Here is a 12,828-nt window from a genome sequence, read left to right as displayed (position 1 = left end):
CATCCATGGAATAAACAAATATGAGTCCTGCAATACGCCCACACAAGCAACTTATTTTCAAGAGCTTGAATCAGCTGCAGAAATTAACCAACACAAACGCTGAAGCAGAAGGCAAAGAGGTAAACTTCAAGCAAATGGCAAAACAACTGCTTTAGTTTAAGAGAGCACGCAAAGGAGGGGTGTTTACAAGGTTATGTTGCAAGAAAGAAACACAAGGACACAGTTTCGCCACATGCATGTATGTTAACAATCTGTGTAGGTACACCCTCCACATAGGTCAACCTTGAGCTTGAGGTGCTTGGTGGAGTTACGTTTCTTCACGAGATTTGATTTGTGGATACCTTTCACAAAAAAATGATGCCTCATGGTGATATAAAAGCCTACAGTTCGCGGCATTAGGCTATTTACGTGGTCTTCGCATCCAACCTGTAGTGGAGCAGCTTTATGAATCGGCTGCAGAACATCCATAATGCTTTCACAGTGTAGTTTTCATGCGCTAAAGCAGTTCGTAACGATGTCTTCTAAGTGTGTGATGAGCCTGAACAGTTCGAATGAGGGGTACACCAAGCCACCACGGTCGTTGTGCTTTTTCTATATACCGCTGCAGCTAAGCGGCATCCTTCCTGTGCCGGGACCAAAAGACAGTTGGTGCAAGACGGACACTTGGTTGGCAATACACACTTTTTTGCACATAACCAGCAATGTGGCATATAAGCCTCCAGTCACTCCTCCTCACGGTGTAGGGATGGTCTACAGGTTCTCCTGAAGCAAATGACGGTGCCGTCTTGTCTGTGTAAGATTTTACAATGTCCACCAGTTTCTGTTTTGCTGTTTTATTTTGGTTTTCAACGCTGAGGAGAGAACTGATAGTATCTCCCTCTACATTGACACCTGTAACACTGTGGGCGAGGTTGTAAAATGATAAGCAGTTATCTGGGAGCAGAAACTACTGTGGCATTGGGTGCGCGTTGCTGCCTGACGACATCCTTAGTATGCCGAAAAAATTCTCAATCTTGTCTTAGCTGAGCCGGGGTGTGAGAACATAGCGTAGCCGAGAAGCTCAAGTGTGCTAGTAAGGGTCACCCTTAGCCTACCTGGAATGGACACACTTAGGAGCTGCTGCTTGTCGGCATGTGCCTCCCACAGATTTAGGAAATTAAGCATTTCTTTTATGCTTCCACGTTAGTAGAGGCTGGCCGTAGAGCTTCTGCGGCATATCTGCTAGTCATAATGGCTATAAACAATTTCATTTGTGTAAAAAATTTGTGTAGCTGGAATGTTGCCAGAGTGTCTTTCAACCCGAGTGTGGTAAAAAAAAAAATGCCTGCAGTGGACCGTGATAGAATAGCTGAAAGGCATAACTCGCTCTCATTTTCTCAAAATTGTTGGGAGCTAAGCGAACAGTGGTTATGCTTGGCATCGCTTTCGGGGTTACAGAATTGCTGTCCAGTTTGAAGGCTTCTTTCACAAACTCCAATGAAACTAGCCCCTCAGGAGTGTTCAGTGAGGTTGTCAAAAGTCGGTTGCGAACGTTTTTCACGATATTAGGAAAATCAGGAAGGAAGTAAAGAAAGTGGCTGCTGTCAACAGGGTGCACAGTATTGCAGACCACTTCCTTCGATGAAACATATATGTTGAATTTTCACCACATCACTCTGTTCCATGAAGCTCCATCACAGGTTAAGTAGTGCACGAATAGGCCAGCCTTCTCTGCCAAAACTGTAGCGTCCAGCACAATTTTGGCTAACAGGTCGCCTCTGACATTCTCATGACTACCGAATGTTCCAAGCACCTGTGTCCAGCTGCCCACAAGTGGCACAAACAAGACGACAAGCCCGTGATTGCAGGGCAGTGATTTTTGGCCCTTAGGCGTGTACTGCGCAAAATCTACAAAGCCTTCAATCTTGCCTTCAATGCTCAGTCAAGTGCTCAGAAAGCATCATTTCGTCGATGATGACACCTCCATTCTGGTGCATATTGTCAAGTTGGGCTACTTTGGTTTTCAGTGCACTCAGCATCTTTTGATTGAAGCCATAGCCAGTTCTGCACCGAGCAGTGTACTTGCGTATTGTGGTGTTCTATCTTTGATGCTAATGCTTCTTCAGTACTAGCAGAAGATTCATTTTTTCAGTCTCTGAATGTGTTCTTCAAGGCTTCCCAGCCTCAACAAAAGCCTCTTGTTTCTGCGCTTGCATTCTCTCAGCTTCCGCTCGGCACTTCCACAGGTGTTAGCCGTTGTTTTCCTACGCTTCTTAGTCGTGACTGCCGCGTGAGAAGGGCCTTTTTTAAATACTTGCAGCTGATGCAAGGCATTCCCTCCTTCTTCGCGTTTCCTAGGCACTTAGTGCAGAAAACAGACCCACACTTTAATTGTATTTGGCCTTGTAAGTTTGTAGTCAGGTTGCTCAACAAGGAATCGTGGTGACCAGCTGCTCCTTTACACAAGTGCAGTGGGCACGCTTGACCCAGAACGGTTTCCACATCCTGCATTGTAATTACTGCCGCCTCTCCTATGAGCTTCCCGAGGACAAACGTTCTCATGTTGAAAACACCATCGCTGTTTACAGTGAAAAACACTGCTTTTTCTACGCTGTCGTTCCCTGTGCCGGCGTTCAGGGAGCAAGACGTAAAACACGCACCCTCAGCGTTATGTAGCTCATGAAACGTCCTGTACTTGTCAGGCAGTCTCGCTTCTTTCATGGAGGCAACTGTTACAACGGCACCTTAGCTTGTCGTGGGCTTGTCCAAGACATCAAGCTCATCTGTATTAGGCAGTTGTGGCTTTTTCCTGGGCACAGCATCCTCTGCAGATTTCCTGTTCCTTTCATTTCTTTTAGCAGGCGAGCGCTTGCTTAAGTATGAGACAACGTTCGGTAGAATGGTTGGAACAGCGTCCTGTGTGAGTGTCTGGATCCTGCGCGGAATTCGCACCTCTGTGCCATTAATGTAAGAAACATAGTCCCTGATGATGAAATGCTTTCAAAATGCAGCTCACAAACAGCATAATCAGGTGTGGGTCTCCTGTCGTCTCTGCGAGGGTTGCGCTCCCACACGCTTCTTCACTCCAGTTCGGCGGTGCTTTGAATAACAAGAGTTTGGCTGTTTGCTTGATCCGGGAGTATCCTGTGTTGCACCCCGCCGTTGCGAACCAATGGTTCAGGAATTGCTTCTTAGGGCATTTTAGTAGCCAACATTCACAAAAAAAAAAAACGAGAAACGCCGCCTAACAAGCACAGCGGACTTCCACTCCCATTTGCAGAACAGCAATCACATTCAAGTTTGGTCGACTGCAGCGCTGCCGCTCCGTTCGCCACCAGCGGTGTCAAGCTCCTCAATGCGCCGCCGCCGCCCCCGCCAGCTGCACTGCCCCTTCTAGGCCACTGTACCGCCGCATCATGTTGATGTTGGGCAGCAGCAGGGGAACCACTAGAAGACAGGCACGCTGGTGACCGCCGCTTCCGGTGGCGCAAAGAAAAGGCAGACCGTCGCCTGCCTGCAGCAGAAAGCTGATGGCCCACGTGCATGAGAAACGCATGCGCCGAGAGAGATGCGGGGTTAACTGCTTCCTTTGGCTGTTCGGATGAAACTGTTGTTTGATCTCTCAAAATGATGAGTGCAAGAGTGAAACCTCCTCACTCCACAGCTTGTGGTGTGAGGGAAAGAGAGAGAGCAGTCTATTTTTATTTCTTGTTGAAAAATCATTGGTCCAGAAAACATGCCCATGTACCTTTCTGGGACCAAAATGGTGCGATTCGTTTTTGTTACTGCTTATAACACTTTTAAAGAAACGTTTCTATACCCTTGGTGGGAGCACTTCCTTTTTGCTTGTGTTTCTATGTCCTGCCTCTGTGGTCTAGAAATGTTTAACTGGACGTTTCTTGTTGGACTGTTTTTTGTTGGAACGTTTTTTGTTGGACTGGGACATTCCATCTTTTTTGGACGCACATAGGGAGGTATGTTGCTTGCTGGGTATATATGGAAGCCATGCCGTGATGTTTTAACGCCATTTCAACACCTCCAAAGTCAAATGGTCAATATGTATTTGCATCAGTATGATGCTGCCATCCATTGGGAAGAAAAAGAAATAGCTTGTCTACAGGCTGCACCTATTCCGATCTAATGGCGCTGTTTTCACTGCAGAAATGGTAGGCAAAATGTCAGGTTGGGCAATGTTTGATTGTTGACCAGATGTTCATTTTTCCGCTGTCGGGCAGCACCAGACAGATGACTGGAAAGCGGTGAAGTGAATTTTCCTTTCTGATTCTTCTTGACGATTCAAAGTAGCAACTTGCACTGTAGGTGCGTCCTGTCCGAGACAGTGATGAAGGACAACGAATTATGAATAACGACACTTAGTGAGAAAACAAAAAAATTAACTGAAGTTTATATATAGAACTTAAAATATCTGCAGCAAGGTAGAACAAAAATGATACGTGGATCTGGGTAGCTAGGCGTAGCCGAAGACCTACACCTCAAGCCGTATTCTCTTGCTGCATGCAAGGGAACCTTCAGGAGTCGTTCCGCAGGCCTGCACGAAAGGCATTGCCATCTCTGAAGACCCACTGACCGCCAGTCACCCTGCTATGCTTGTCATTTCCACAGCTTCCTTCGATGCCGTGCAGTGCAAGGCGCACCAATGCTTCTATGCCACCGGGCTCCTTGCTACTAATGGAATTATTGCGACTGGGCGCTGACACCTGAACAGTCTGTCTGACACATGCCGCGTGCGTACGCCGACCTTTACAATTAACATGTTTTATGTATTCAAGATTATGTACACTTTCTTGCTAAGGTCACAAAGAGTCTCAAAACATGTTGAAAAGTGCTCAGATCTTGGTCATAGGTCTGCACATAGGAACTTCACCATGGTGATGTTTGATGAAGTGCCGTCAAGCGTCAGTGAAACAACGTCAGTGCTTATTGGCGTTAGCTTTTTAGTACTGTTTCACTTGCCTGGCCCTCTCTGCTTCTTTCAGTGAATCAACTAAAGATACCCAACTGGCAATTAAGCTGCAACTTCAAGCTGTGATGCATGCAAACACATGCATTCTTGGCTTCAGGCAGGCTGTCATCATACATTCCGGTCCCAAGGTCCACATATCCAACCACTTTATTGTCCACAAGCTCAACATATTTTCTGATTGCCATGTCATCGACAATCAAGGTATAGTCGGTGTCTTCGTGCGGGCTTGGACAAGCTTCTCTGAGGAAGATAATTCAGTTATGAAGTGATTATGATGACTATGGATTTTTATGGTGCAAGGGCGTCGATGGCCAAAGAGCGCCATGGCAAAAGGTATTTTTCGATTACTCAAGGTGGAGTCAAAGACCCATTTAGAAGCATTTCAGCCCTTACTAGCCGAGCACCAGGCCAGGGAAAAGCTTCCATCCATTGTATTGTATCACCGGTGGCTGCCCGGCGGCATTGGGGATCGAACCCTGCAGCTCTTGCATGTGAGGCAGATGCTCAACTACTCGGCCACTGCTGCGGTGAGTTATGAAGTTGGGGTCCCATTGTTGAAATGTACCACTCTCGCATAGCGTGCTCTGCTGGCAGAGCTCCATTGAGCTTCAATCCTACATACTCGTAAGCTGAGGGAGAATAGAAGTGCAGCATTGACGTAGAAGCACGCAGTCCAGAGGGGTATGTGCCTTTCTGGTCTTTTACCTCCCTGTTGAATCAAATTCTTTAGATGAGGCCAGTTGGGAAAGAGCACAAACTCACCATGGTGACAGAGTAGGCCCCTCTTGCATCTCACACAGCAGTAGTGCTACAGCCGTATTAGGATTGCTCCTTCTGAATTCACGAACTTCTCTGTGTTGAACGGTGCAAGCAACAGATTGTTGCATAAATTGCATTTTGCATAAAGGCCATGAAGCAGCTAAAGAACAGATAGTTCAATACTATTTACTGGTAAAAATAAAAGCCGTGATAATACGTACCTACACAGGATTGGATGAGTTATGGCTAGTAGACGTGCTGTCAATATATATGTTTAGTACCTGAGTAAAAAAAAAAACGGGTGACGTCTCTTAAAATGTGCTTACTGGAGTAAAACGTCGTTACTATGTAGTTGGCAGGGATGCAGAAAAAGTATGCACTATCCAGTAGTACACCTCAACCCACTACTACAAATTCGCAATTGTTCACCCTCTGAAAGCGAAGAAAAATTCAGGCACAGTGAATTTCTCATGAATACACATGCGTGCAGTTTATTCATCTCCTGCAGGGTTCATGCGGGTCCTTGAAAACCCTTAAATTTGAAAAGTTTGTTTTCAAGGCCTTGAAAGTCCTGGAATTTTCGCAGATCCTTGAAAATCCTTGAATTTCCTAAATTTTTATTCTTAATAAACTTCCAGTGATTGTATTTAATAAAATATCAACCCACCTGCAATCCCGCTGTGATATTGTTAAAACTAGAGTGTGAGTTTCGTACAAAGTCAAGTAAGCATGTGCCTAGCGGACGCTCGTGAACGTCTGGCCACAATGACGCTGGCTTGTCCACCGTTTCCGCTCAACCATTTGCTGTGTACTTTCCAGTTGAGTAGATAAATGGCCGCTGCTGTGTGTGTGTGATTGCGCGCTCGAAGCGTGATATTTTGTGCGCGTTTAGTGCTTGCGTGTGCGGTTGTACCGACACGTTTTGTGCACGTGCAACGCTTATGCGTGCGTGTGCGGTTGTATCGTCACGTTTCGTGCGTGTGTAACGCTTATGCGTGCGTGTGTGGTTCCGTCGTGACATTTCGTGTCTTTAGCGCTTGCGTGTGCGGTTGTATCGTCACGTTTTGTGCACGTGTAACGCTTATGCGTGCGTGTCTGGTTCCATCGTGACATTTTGTGCGATGTGTATGTGCGGCTGTATCGCGAGATTTATTGCACGTGTACGGCGGTATCGTGACATTTTGTGCATCTGCAGCGTAGTGTGTGCCAGTCAACGTGCGTGCAAACAATGCCCGGAAAATGCAAATTTCAGAGGTCGTGGCTGAACAACGACAACTACCGAGAGTGGCTTGCGCCGGACATGTCAAATCCGCACAAGGCAAAATGCAAATTTTGCTGTAAGTGTTTCGACATCACTGCCATGAGGGAGTCGGCACTAAAAAGCCATCTAAAAAGTGCAAAGCATAGAGAGCACATGCAAGCCACCGGGAGCAGCTGCATAATAAGGAGCTTCCTGACCATATCTGAATGTCAAGCGAATGAACCACAGCCAGCGCCATCGCAGTCGTCAAACTTTATGGATGCATGCAAGAAGCATGAACTTGTGATAGACGCAGAAATTCTGTGGACATTGAAGGTTATAACATCGCACTATTCATATAATTCGTCATCACAGGTGAATGAATTGTTTAAGAGGATGTTTCCAGACAGTGAGGTGGCACAATCTTTCACATGCGGTGAGCAGAAGTGCTCGTATATCGCATGCCATGGTTTGAGGCCATTCTTTCTTACCTCTTTGCGGCGGGAGATAGAGAACAGCGACTACTATGTTGTCTTGTTCGACGAGTCTCTGAATGAGAATTGCCAGCAAAAGCAACTGGACGTTCATCTAAGGTACTGGGATGCATCACAGTCGGTCACCATACGCTACTTCACATCTGTGTTTATGGGCCATGCCAGGGCTGAAGACCTGCAAGAAAAACTGCTTGGCACCTTAGAACCACTTCCGTTACATAAAATAGTGCAAATATCAATGGACGGACCCAATTTGAATCTCAAGGCATTCAGAGGCCTGCAGGAGCACCTGCAGAAGAACTATCAGGTGAGGTGCTTAGACTTGGGCAGCTGTAGCTTGCACACTGTGCATAATGCCTACAAGGCAGGTCTTACAGCAAGCAAATGGAGCTTGGACATTTTACTCTCAAGTGTGTGTAGGCTGTTTCTTTATGCACCTGCCCGGAGAGAAGACTTTGTAGCTGTCACTGGGCAAACTCTGTTTCCTCTGAAGTTCTGTGCACATCGGTGGATTGAGAACGTCGCAGTGAGAGAGCTGGTTCTGCTTCTCTGGCCTGACGTCAAGAAGTATGTGGAAGTGGCAAGAAGCAAGGAAGTGAACCTTCCCAAGTGTGCTTCTTTTCAGAATGTTTGTGACTTTTGCTGTGACCCACTAGTGGTAGCAAAGCTCAAGTTTGCACTTGCTATTGCAATGACCCTCCAGCCATTTCTGACACACTTTCAGACAGATAAGCCAGCTATGTTCTTTTTGGCAAAGCACCTTGAGAATATTGTCAGAAAACTGCTAACAAAGTTTCTCAAGTCTTCTGTTCTCTGTTCATCAGTGGGAATCACTGGCCTCCTGAAGATTGACTTTGAAGATTTAAACAACCATGTGCCACTCGAGAAGATAGATGTTGGTCACACAGCCGAGCAGCTTCTTAAAAACCACAAAGTAAGTGTGAAAGCTGCATTTGCATTTTGCATGCAGTGCAAGCAGTTTCTTCTAAGTGTCACAAAAAAGATCCTGGAGAAGAGCCCCCTGCGATATCCCATTGTGAGAGGCCTCTCTTCACTAGACCCCAGGCAGATGTCATCGAAGCCGGATGAGTGTGTGGAAGGCCTAAAGAAAGTTCTGGATGCACTCATTTCAGCAGAGTGAATCCATGAGCATTCAAAGGATACTGTGCTTGCACAGTTCATTGAGCTGCTACAGGAGCGCAAACATGAGTTGCAGCTATTTGAAAGAAGCTCGCATACACTTGACAAGTTTTTCTATGAACTTTTAAAGGTTGGCTCAGCATATGCAGAGCTTTGGAGGGTTGTAAAACTGCTGCTTACACTTAATCATGGCCAAGCAAGTGTAGAGAGAGGATTCAGTGTGAATCACCAGGTTTCAGTAGAAAACATGAAAGAAGTATCTCACATTTCACAGCGGATTATCTGTGATGCTGTACACGTAGCAGGTGGAATTTTCAATGTGCCCATCACGAAGGAATTGAGAGCATCTGTGGCTTCTGCGAGGAGCCAATACCGTGCCTTTTTGGAAACACAGAAAAAGCAGGAGCGTGAAGATGCGAAACAGCGGAAGAAACGCTGCATTGATGAAGAGATTGAAACTCTCAGAAGGAAGAAAAAGAAACTAGAAGCCGCAGTTGCAGAATTGACAGCATCAGCAGACTCATATGCAGAAAAAGCAGAGGTAACCAGTGACCTGACTTGCATCATGAAGTCAAACAGCCTAAGGAAGACTGCCAAGAGCAAGCAGCAGGAGATCTTGGACATCGACGTAAAAATTCAGGAGAAGCAAAGTGAGGCCACCTAAGGACTGAGTGAGTGTTTGCTAGGCTGATCTTCTTTAGCAAATAAATGTTTGCATCATCTAACACACTGAAAGTGGTCATCCGTGTAACACACAATAATGAGAAGTGGTCGAAAAAGGAAATATCGCTGGAGCCATCGTTTTATCTGAAGACAAGTTTCTTTGTTAAAACATTGGCTCCTGCGACAATCCCCTTTTTCAGTGAATTCTCATCATTTCACGCCTCTGTCTACCCCTGTACATCTGTCCTATTTGGATTTCTAACAGGGAATGTGGTCCTTGAAAACCCTTGAATTTTTGTCATATACACCAGCATGAACCCTGTCCTGCCGACCCTTGAATGCCAGCGTTCTGTTGGGCAGAAGTAAGCAGAAAAGCGCCGACTCACAAAATTGAAAACATCCGCGGCATAGTTGGCTAACCCTTGTTGCAGCTGCCCATACTGCCATTATTCAGCACCCTTTTTGTCTTAGTGCACAGCCTCTCTGCACACCACCCTCGCAGTTATATTGTTGCATGCTTTAAACATAGCCACCTAACCGTTACTTCTAGAAAAATCTGCATTTCGGCTGGGCTGTAAATCAGTTTCTGGTTTTTTGGTGTGAAGGGGTCCAATGACCGGCAGGTTTTGTGATCTAGCTTTAAGCCACAACCTCAAAGCTTTTTACATGTTGGGAAAGGCAGATACCCTCATGCGGCATCTAGATATTCCTTGCAGTCCCACTTTCAGCTTCCCCCTAACATTCCAGATGCTGCAAACTGCTGTTAAGGGCAGCTCTCATGCACACGCTATTGCAGTCTTCGTAGTTCCATTTTCAATGTAATGAGTGACGTCCACCTTCACTGTCAGTACGCGATACTTCGGTCGAGTAGGTTTTGTCATAGTGCCACCCGTTTGCACACACACTGGCACAACAACCGCTTTGCATAGCACCATAGCCTACAACAAATGATGCCACCACCTTACTATGGTGCCACAAAACGTGCTTTGCACCACGCCACACAATGGCTTAAGGCCGCAACACATCAACAATGCAACTGCACATGCAGTCTAATACCCCTGTCACACGGGCACTCTAAAGGCACTTTGAACTAATGCTCCTTTACGCTCCCAAAGGAGCACTACTTCAAGGGAGTTCGTCCGTGCTACACGGTCGCGGAACGACCTTCGCAAGAAGTTTTAGCGCCCTCTTCGGTGAAAAGCGTTATTAAAATTGCAAACCTCACTGCACATGTAAATACAGAAATGTCACATTTGTTGTAGTAAATTAGTTTTATAACCATATTATGTTAAAGCAACGCAATTTTAACTGCAATAATGACATGATTTTCCAAGTACAGAGCATAACATCACAGTGCTGGCCACACTGAGCCCAACTTGCTCAGTCTGGCTCAGGCTCAGCTTCGTTCTTCGGTTGTTCCTTTTGGTTCTTTTGCCCCTGCGATCGTTGTTTTTGTGGTCACGTTTTTCTAGTGTGCCTTGTGTTCGGCGGCCTCCATCAAAATGAGTGATGATCCACGGGACGACGAGAGAAAATTTGAAATTGCGCTTGCAATGAGTGTGATTTTGTCGTCGTACATGGACCTTGCGCTATCAAGACGCTTTGCTTATAGCACTGGCCTCGTCTTGGCGCACAGTGCGGCGGCAAGTGTGGGCATACCCCCGTAACGAACGGTGGTTTGAAGACACGCTGCCTGGTTTAGGTAGCCGACACTTCTGGCAATCTTTTCGCGTGTCGGAGACAAGTTTTCGCTACCTTGTCGATGTTTGCCGACCAGCAATGGAGCGACAAGTCACAAACATGCGTGAGCCCATTTCCGTAGAGAAACGCATCGCAGTCGCTTTGTACAAGCTCTGCTCGTGCACAGAGGACAGAGCCGTCACTGACGTCTTTGGCATTGGGTGGTCAACAGTCAACGAGCTCTACAGAGAATTCTGTGAGACTGTCGTGGCTATGCTGGAACATAAGTGGGTGAAAATGCCCACTGCCGTCAACATGCGTGCTCACGTAAGAGAATTTGAAGCTATGTGTAGGTTCCCGCTAGCCGTTGGAGCGCTGGACGGATGTCACATCGCAGTGTCACCACCGGAGGAGCATGCCAGTGACTGTTATAACTACAAAGGATGGTAAGTAGTCAACGAGTTCTGATATTATTTAAAGAACCATGCAGGAGACGTCCACTATATTTGCATGTACTGTGCTGGTGTCAATTAACCTGTAGCAGTCGTACATTGGAGACGCCGCGTTTTTATTTCTCACATACTATGCTCATTGCCGCTTGTAAAAAAAAAAAACTCATAGCATTTGTAAACCAAATGTCCATCTTTTCATAATTACATATATTGTGCGCTTCGTCTGTAAAACAATATATAGCCATTGTAAATGGGAGTTTCCGAGCGTATGTGTTGAAGTAATTGTTTGATGGTCAAGATAGGATAGAACAAACGTATGAACTACTGATGTGGAAACATATGAAACAAAGGCAGGAATGCATCTTGTGACATTAGCAAGCAATTTGAAGCACTCCATGTGTGCATCGTGTTACTTCTTTTTATAATATTCCTCCTTCATTGCTGCCCTCATAAGAGTACATATTTGATGACTCTTTCTGAATGCAGTTTGTTGTATGGTCATGAAATATTGTGCTTTACAGGTACAGTGTCATTCTACTGGGCCTTGTTGACCACAAGTACCATTTCCGGTTCGTGAGCGCTGGTTCACCGGGGCGGTGCCATGACTCATATGTATACCTGAACTCCACGTTGGCCACGATGGTTGAGTCACCGATATTCAGTGCGCCAACTGCCACCATCAACTGAGTGATTGTGCCACCCTTGATCCTGTGTGATCAAGCACTTCCACTGACACCAAACTTAGTGAAGCCATTCAGAAGCCTGGATACCTGAAATGGGCACAGGAGCTACAACTACCACCTGTCCAAGTGTAGAAGGGTTGTGGAAAGCGCATTTGTGAGGCTGAAAGCAATGGATGGATGGAAAAACTTTATTTTCGTCAGAGAGCATGTGTGGACGATTCCGTGTCAGATGGCCATCAACCCATGGCTGACGGCGACCTGGGTGGCCCACTCCACGGCCCTGGTCTGGACGACCGGGTCTGAGCTGGCCAACACGGCCTCCCACTGCTCGAGGGAAGGATCACGCATAATGTCCGCCGGTGGCGGTGCTATGCTACAGCTCCATAATATGTGGTCATAGGTTGCCAATCCGTGACACCATTTGCACTCCGGCTGAATGTCCGGGTAGATTTTGCTCAATACGTATGAGTTGAAGAAACATCTAGTCTGCAATCGTCGCCAGACGCATTCCTGCGCCTTCACCAATTGCTTGTCCGGGGGTGGGTAAATCCTCCGCTCATCTGAAATGATTAGTAATGTCATGAAAGGATACCAGCCCATCTCTCGTGGACCTTCCCGGGACGTCCAGCTCACCTACTCGGCTGACGAAACCTCGAGCATTCATGTGAGCCGTCTCGTTCCCAGGGTTCCCAGAGTGTGCAGGAACCCAGACAATTTCCGTCTCCGTAATCCCTCGCTCCGTGGCCCGATGCAG

At 46.5% G+C, this 12,828-nt stretch overlaps 1 pseudogene; it reads left to right on the top strand.

Moving 5' to 3' along the window:
* The first annotated feature begins 3,208 nt into the window (after positions 1–3,208).
* LOC144121588 (uncharacterized) lies at positions 3,209–10,592 on the top strand (annotated as a pseudogene).
* The last annotated feature ends 2,236 nt before the right edge of the window (positions 10,593–12,828 follow it).

Source organism: Amblyomma americanum, chromosome 2 (genome assembly GCF_052857255.1).
Source record: "Amblyomma americanum isolate KBUSLIRL-KWMA chromosome 2, ASM5285725v1, whole genome shotgun sequence".
Classification (NCBI taxonomy): Eukaryota; Metazoa; Arthropoda; class Arachnida; order Ixodida; family Ixodidae; genus Amblyomma; species Amblyomma americanum.
This window is presented reverse-complemented; position numbering and strand designations above follow the sequence as displayed.